Source organism: Prionailurus bengalensis, chromosome A1, assembly GCF_016509475.1.
Source record: "Prionailurus bengalensis isolate Pbe53 chromosome A1, Fcat_Pben_1.1_paternal_pri, whole genome shotgun sequence".
NCBI classification, from domain to species: Eukaryota; Metazoa; Chordata; class Mammalia; order Carnivora; family Felidae; genus Prionailurus; species Prionailurus bengalensis.
The window spans coordinates 213,672,764-213,680,740 of record NC_057343.1 but is presented as its reverse complement, the minus strand read 5'-3'; the positions used below and the strand labels follow the sequence as shown (position 1 = coordinate 213,680,740).

Sequence of the window (7,977 nt, the reverse complement as noted above, 5' to 3'; positions counted from 1 at the left end):
GTGTGTGTGTGTACAGGAGGTGGTTATAGGCTGGAAGATTCTACTGAATTAATTTGGTGGACAAATTATTTTCTCTTTCTGTTCTGTTCTTAGTGGAACTTCTATTATTTATATGATCGGCTTTCTAAGAGTTCTTTCTTCTTAACTTTATTTTCCTATTCATTCTACTGATTTTTTAAAAAATATTTCAATTGTCACTTTTTAAGTTGTTAAGTTCTATCTTCTTATCCTATTTCCTTATATTGTAGTATCCTGTAGAGGGCATTAAGTTTCTTCAGAGAACTTTCTTCCAATCTTCCTGCAAGGTAAGCCTTGTCTTTTTGGTGTTGCATTTGGGAAGGGGGCTGGGAAGAAATAGTCTTCTCAGCCAGTATGCAGACTTTCACTTACTCCCTTGTGTTCAGAACAGTTCAGAGTTATCAGGAATCGAGGTTGAGACTTCATCATAGTCCTCCCCTGACTCTGCTGTCCCTGCAGTTTCTCTGGTTCTCTAAGGAATAAACCCAACAGTCTTCTGGGCAGGATGGAACAGTCATCTGACTGCATAAGTGAAGATGTAAACAGGAGTCTAACCACTCTCTATGCACTTTCAAACAATGCCTTTATATTTAGTCTGCTTTCTTCCCTTGTACCTGATGCCTCTAATTCCTGAACCTTCTGGGTTCAAATAGCCTTGCTACTCCTACCCTTTTCAAGTACTTAAATTTGACCTTCCTTTTCCCTGCTGCATCATTTTCCAATGCCCCATTTAGCCTCCATCTTCAGATGTTGGGTTTAGGTTTCAGATGTCTCCTCCTAGGTCAGACTGCTAATTTCCTGTCCAACTTCATACTTCTGAACTCAGATTTTGTTGAAGTCAGCGTGCCCTCCTTAAGATGCTCAGCTTTCCAGAGTTTTGTTTTGTTTTGTTTTTCACTAGGAATACTCATGAGATAGATCTGGTCCCTGCGATAAGAATGGAAGTCCTGGGTGGGTGTTCTTGGGAGCTTACTAAAGAGGACAATATTTTGCCCTTTCCTGCCCTTCTCGTAAGTTCCTTCTTTCCTCTTTCTTCTTGAAAGGCAAAATGGCAGCTATCTTGCACGGACAAGGTGACCATGAGAATGAAAACTACATGTTCATAGTGAAGAACAGAATGATAGAAGGAGCTCAGCTCATTGGTGACATGGTGGATCTGGTGATATGTGTGTTTAATCAAATAGACATTGCATTAAATTACTGTGGTCACATTTCTGGTTCATTATAGCCAAAGTAATCTCCAACGCATACACTTCCTTTCGTCAAAGACGGACATGTGCTTCAATCTTCGTTTCAAGGTCATTATTTGAGTTAACAGGATTGAAAATCCTCCGTCATTTCTTTTTTTTTTTCAATATATGAAGTTTATTGTCAAATTGGTTTCCATACAACACCCAGTGCTCATCCCAAAAGGTGCCCTCCTCAATACCCATCACCCACCCTCCCCTCCCTCCCACCCCCCATCAACCCTCAGTTTGTTCTCAGTTTTTAACAGTATCTTATGCTTTGGCTGTCTCCCACTCTAACCTCTTTTTTTTTTTCTTCCCCTCCCCCATGGGTTTCTGTTAAGTTTCTCAGGATCCACATAAGAGTGAAAACATATGGTATCCGTTTTTCTCTGTATGGCTTATTTCACTTAGCATAACACTCTCCAGTTCCATCCACGTTGCTACAAAGGGCCATATTTCATTCTTTCTCATTGCCACGTGGTACTCCATTGTGTATATAAACCACAATTTCTTTATCCATTCATCAGTTGATGGACATTTAGGCTCTTTCCATAATTTGGCTATTGTTGAGAGTGCTGCTATAAACATTGGGGTACAAGTGCCCCTATGCATCAGTACTCCTGTATCCCTTGGGTAAATTCTTAGCAGTGCTATTGCTGGGTCATAGGGTAGGTCTATTTTTAATTTTTTGAGGAACTTCCACACTGTTTTCCAGAGTGGCTGCACCAATTTGCCTTCCCACCAACAGTGCAAGAGGGTTCCCATTTCTCCACATCCTCTCCAGCATCTACAGTCTCCTGATTTGTTCATTTTGGCCACTCTGACTGGCGTGAATCCTCTGTCATTTCTATCTGCTTTAGGATCTCACAAGAGTCTAGTCTTCCAATTCCCCTTTTAACCCTCTGTCCCAGGCTGCCTTTTGCTTTTTTTCTCACCAAGGCTTGACTTCCGTGGCTGATCAGTCGAATTTCTTTTTCACTACACTCTCAACTCTCAAGCATCCTTATTCACTTCGCCCGTTGGACAAATACTTAACGTTTCTTCATTCCTACAGCCAAAAGACTGAGCACTGTTAGAAAAAACTATGGAAGTGTAAGAACTGGTGTTTCTTCCAGTTCATGATCTCCAACTCAGATGCACAATCATTTATCCTCATGAGTAGTTTCTTTATTCAATACATCCATAGCTGTCACTACTTTCTTCAAATCTGCTACATCTCTCTACATCATCTACATCTCATCTACATCAGACTAAATCTATCTAACAGACTGTGGAGATCATATGACTTTATGTTTTCAAATGTCACTTCACACTTCATCTACCGCCCTCACTCTCAGGAGGCTACTAGCTCACTTCCTACTTCATGAAATCTGGAAACCTATATCAGTGCTTCCTTCCTTCTCTCCAGTGAATGAGGTCTTCTTCCTCTTATTTTGAGGCCAACCATTCTATTGGAGATCTTGATCCCGTGGGAGAAAGTATGGTATAGAGGCAAAGGTGTGAGCTTTGGAGCCAGACAGTTGGTTAATATCCTAATTCTGTCACTTACCAGTTAGGCAAATTTGTTTAATTACTCTGAGCTTCTTTTCTTATCTATAAAATGTAGATGATGCGTCTTTCCTGAAATTGTTATAAGGAGTCAGTAAGTTTTATATGTAGTATAAGAAAAGTAATGTTATTCTCATTTCCTCCAGTACTTTGCTGCAACAACTCTCTCTGGAGGAATTCATGTGTTCAAGGCGAAAAGCCATTGGGATCCAACTATGGAACTGGGGCTTCATTAGGCAGTGATCAAGGAGGACAAGCTCCCTGTCCTCATGGAGTTTACAGTCCAGCAGGAGAGGAAGAAATCAAGTACTTACAGTCCTGATGTATAGTGCGGCGGAGGAAGCATCGGGATGAGGGAAACAGGAATAATCTGCAGAATCATGGAAGGCAGATCAAGAATGAAGGCCTGAATGAAATCAGGGGCTGTGGAGAATAAGAGGAAGGAATTGACAGAAGAGTTATCAAGAATGAAGAGACTGGGCTTGGGAGGAGGATGGGGAGAAAAGTAGCGGGGAATACGAGGTAGGGGTTCTGCAGAATTGAGGGCGGAATGACTGAAGGATGGAATGGACGTTGAGTGAGTGAGAGGTGGTGTTGTCCCAGGAGGGAGAGATCATTATATATAGATTTACAATGGCCTGCTTGAAGTGATGTTTATTTGTTGACTTTGAAACTATAAAGTCATGTGCTTTCTCTAGGCTCTTACAATATTCAATCTGGGAGAGACTTAGGTAAAGCAGTTTCTTCATGGCATGACTTCTCAGAGTGCATTATAAATCTCCAGTGACGCCAGAACTCCTTTTATCAAAGGGGACTCTCCTCTGGCTACTAGAGTAAGGAATTCAATTCCCTCTGGGAAAGCCCCATCTAGGAGTCCGGGTAGTTATGAAAAATGAAGGCTATTTTAATTCCAGGCAGCAGAGGGCAACGTTGGCCTCCTTATCCAGATTGATAGGTGCTTCAGACAAGGTTAAAGTTAAAATCCCATTAAAATGACCTTAGGGCCAGTTTGAACTTTAAAGGAAGATTCTTCTGTTTCTTCCATGGTTACATCCCAAGTTCATCTCCATTATTGCTGAAAATTAGCCTTGAGAATTGTTGAAATGAGGTGCTTGCTTACCGGGGAAGGGTAATGGAATCAAGCAGCATTCTCTGATTGTTTACATCTTAAAACGGGACCTTGCACTGGTCATTCTCAGATGCTCCTTATTATAACCATATAAGATTATGTTTCATATTGGTAAATATTTATTATTATAAGTTAAATGCAAGCTCATTTAGAAAAACTAGAAAACACATGGGGTGCCTGGGCAGCTCAGTCCGTTAAGTGTCCACTTCACTTCAGCGCAGGTCATGATCTCACAGTTTGTGGGTTCCAGCCCCGCATCTGACTTTGTGCTCACAGCTCAAAGCCTGGAGCCTGCTTCGGATTCTGTCTCCCTCTTTCTCTGCCTCTCCCCTACTTGTGCGCTCTCTCTCATATGCACCCTCGCTCTCTCTCTCAAAATTAAATAAACTTAAAAAAAATAAAAAAGAAAAACTGCAAAATACAAATAAGGAATAAAAGACTCATAATTTCATAGCGTGGATGATTACTATTATACTTTCTTGTATATCCATCCACACGATTAGACTTATAGATAGGGATTATATGTTACCAGTTTAATTACCTGATTTTCACTTTCAATTTATATCCCAAACATCATTTTGATGTCTACAGAATGGACCAATAAATAACTGTAACATGTTAATTTGATCAAATTCCTATACTTTATCATTTAGCTTTCTAGATCTCTAAAATTATGTACAAGGATTTTGAACCAACTTGTAATGCAGTCTTCTAATCTATTTTTTAAAAGCTTTCTTTTTTTTTCATTATTATCCTATTCATAGATATTCTACTTTTGTGATGGTTATGTTTCTCTCCATACCTTTCTCCAAATTCATACAGTAATGTACAACCATCTATGCACTTACATACATTTTTTTTAGATAAACAAAAAATAGCATTATAGGATACACATCCTGCCATCCTGCTTTTCTTGACTAACAGTATACAGTGGCTATACCTCCAGTTCGACGGGTATAGATCCATTTTATCCTTTAAAAAAACTATACACAATTCCATTATATGTCTTTCTTACAGCTTTATGAGAGATTCTCTTACTGATGGAAACTTCAAGTTGTTGTTTTTTATTTGTCTGTTTTTGGTTTTTTGCCACACAAACTATGCTGCAAATGTCTTTTACATACACTCCTATATAAAGGCCCTCTTATTTCTGTAGAGTAGTTTCTCAGAAGTGGGGTTGCAAGGTCAGAGGATCTGTGTGTTTTTGTGTTGTAAGCTCTGTTTAGATCGCCTAAAATCTAAGAGATCCTTGTTCCACATAATCACTTACCTAACAAAGAAAGACAACTTTGCCAATGTGAAGGGCAAAAAGTGCTAACTCATTATTCAATGATTTTGTTTCTCCTAGAACTAGGATATAAAATTAACCCGTTGAATGACAGAGATGCGTGCATTACCTCCAATCTGAAGACAAGAGATGGCAGAGCCATGGCTGTGCCTGGGGTTTGATGAAGTGTCAAATGAATTTGCTGCCAGGCAGGGCAGCAGTGGATTGTGCTGTGCACCGTGTCTGTCCCCACCTGGCTGTGACTCCAGAGTCATGCTTCCCATCCTGCTGCCCTGCACTGGTGTGCACGGTTGCACAGGCAGCTTCGCCTCATGGGAGCTCCTTCCTCGTGTCCAAACTTGGAAAAGGAGCAGCGCAGACAAAGAGGCCCAGGTGATGCTCAACTGTGGCCAGACAATATGAAATGACACAAAAGTTTATGATACACGGAGTTCCTGTTATAATAACTAACTGGAAGGAAACACTCTTTTTCTATGGCGTTATTCCCTAAAGAGGATCGGGAAGCCCTGTTGCTAAGAGACCTTGCAGGGACATTTTAACGTGCTCATTTTAGTTAAATGAGGGCATCAGTGACTGGGGATTAGCTACATAGGGATGGAAGTAGAGAAGGGGAGATATGAAGATATAAGGGCTTTAGGGTTTGGGAAACAATACCCCTTTCTACCTCTCCTGGGTGTTGAACCAACTGAGAGAAACAGAGAGAGAGAGAAAGAGAGAGACAAAGTCTAGCAGCTGGAGAGTCCATTGTTACCTTTATCACTGATAAACTGTTCAGAGCACAGCCACATATCTGTCATGGCAGTGAGCTGGCTGTCCCTTCCCTACAGAGGTAGAAGTAAATTCCTCCATCCAGTCCAGGCAGAGCGGCAAAACCCTCTCCTGATAAAATGTGAGGCAGAACATTTTCTGGACTCGTTGGCTCACAGTTGGTTAACTAGTTAGTTAACAGGAGGTGGTTCTTCCTCCTACCCACCCACCAGATTACTCCCTCCCTTCCCCTTAGAGAAGGGGAATGAAGATAGGTGAAGAGAGGAAGCAAGGGATTGAGTCTAAATAGGAGGAGGGAATTAACATTCTATCAACAGTTGTTGTTTAGACTCTCTTATTCAGAAATGCTCCAGCTACTCAGAATGCCCAGGTAAGTAATAGAATGCCCAGGGTGGGTGTTTAGGCTCCAAAGTCAAAGCTTCAGACTGGATCTCTTCTCTGAAATGTATATGGGACTCTGAATTTTTTTCTATAGCCACTGTTTTCGAAAGTACCTCTTGTTTGGAACCCCACCTGCTCATAACTGACTGCATAGACCCATGGGCTTTGTTTATGTGATCTGGAATGAATAGCTTCCATACACCAGCAATTTTCAGCAACTGCTCATACTTTAACAGAAGAAACAGCACTTTTGTTCTAAAATTTCCATCTGGGGAGGGGAGCCACTGCTGCCAAGTCCGGACCCAACACCATGCGCCTTGGATGCCCACCCGCCGATGTGCATTCCTGATTCCTCTTGGCTCTAAATCCAATATGGCAACTCTCAAGGATCAGCTGATTCAGAAACTTCTGAAGGAAGATCATAACCCCCAGAATAAGATTACCGTTGTTGGGGTTCATGCTGTTGGCACAGCTTGTGCCATCAGTATCTTAATGAAGGACTTGGCAGGTTGAACTTGCTCTTGTTGATGTCATGGAAGACAAACTGAAGGGAGAGATGATGGATCTCCAGCATGGCAACCTATTCCCTAGAACACCAAAAATTGTCTCCAGCAAAGACTATCATGTGACTGCAAACTCCAAGCTGGTTATTATCACAGCTGGGGCACGTCAGCGAGAGGGAGAAAGCCATCTTAATTTGGTCCAGCATAATGTGAACATCTTTAAGTTCATCATTTCTAATATGGGTTGTAAAATAGAACCTAAACTGCAAGTTGCTTATTGTTTCCAATCCAGTGGATATCTTGACCTAGGAGGCTTGGAAGATAAGTGGCTTTCCCAAAAACCATGTTATTAGAAGTGGTTGCAATCTGGATTCAGTCTGGTTCCGTTACCTAATGGGGAAAAGTCTGGGACTTCACCCATTAAGCTGTCATGGGTGCGTCTTGGGGAGCATGGAGACTCTAGTGTGCCTGTATGGAGTGGAATAAATGTTGCTGGTGCCTTCCTGAAGAATCTGTACCCTGACTTAGGCACAGATGCAGATAAGGAACAGTGGAAAGAGGTTCACAAACAGGTGGCTGACAGTGCCTATGAGGTGATCAAACTGAAAGCCTATACTTCCTGGGCCATTGGACTGTCTGTGGCAGATTTGGCAGAAAGTATAATGAAGAATCTTAGGTGGGTGCCTCCAATTTCCACCATGATTAACGGTCTCTATGGAATAAAAGATGATGTCTTCCTTAGTGTTCCTTGCATCTTGGGACAGAATGGAATCTCACATGTTGTGACGGCGACTCTGACTCCTGAGGAAGAGGCCCATTTGAGGACGAGCACAGATACACTTTGGGGGATCCAAAAAGAGCCGCAGTTTTCAAGTTTTCTGATGTTGTACCACTTCACTGTCCAGACTACAACCGGATTTTAGTTGGAGGTTGTGTATATTACCCTTCTTACCTGATCTGTTACTCAAGTAGTAATATTAAAATAGCCTAGGAAAAACCTGTTTCCTAAAGTTACAAATAGGCATGGTTCACAAAACTCTGAAGCTACATCCTGATGCTGGATGAGATCCCTCTTGTCCTAAGTTGGTAAATGTTAACTAGCTCTACCACCTC

The 7,977-nt window shown here is 41.6% G+C and overlaps 1 pseudogene; it reads left to right on the top strand.

Annotated features, from left to right (window-relative positions):
- Positions 1-6,644: 6,644 nt before the first annotated feature.
- Positions 6,645-7,622, top strand: LOC122494843 (annotated as a pseudogene).
- The last annotated feature ends 355 nt before the right edge of the window (positions 7,623-7,977 follow it).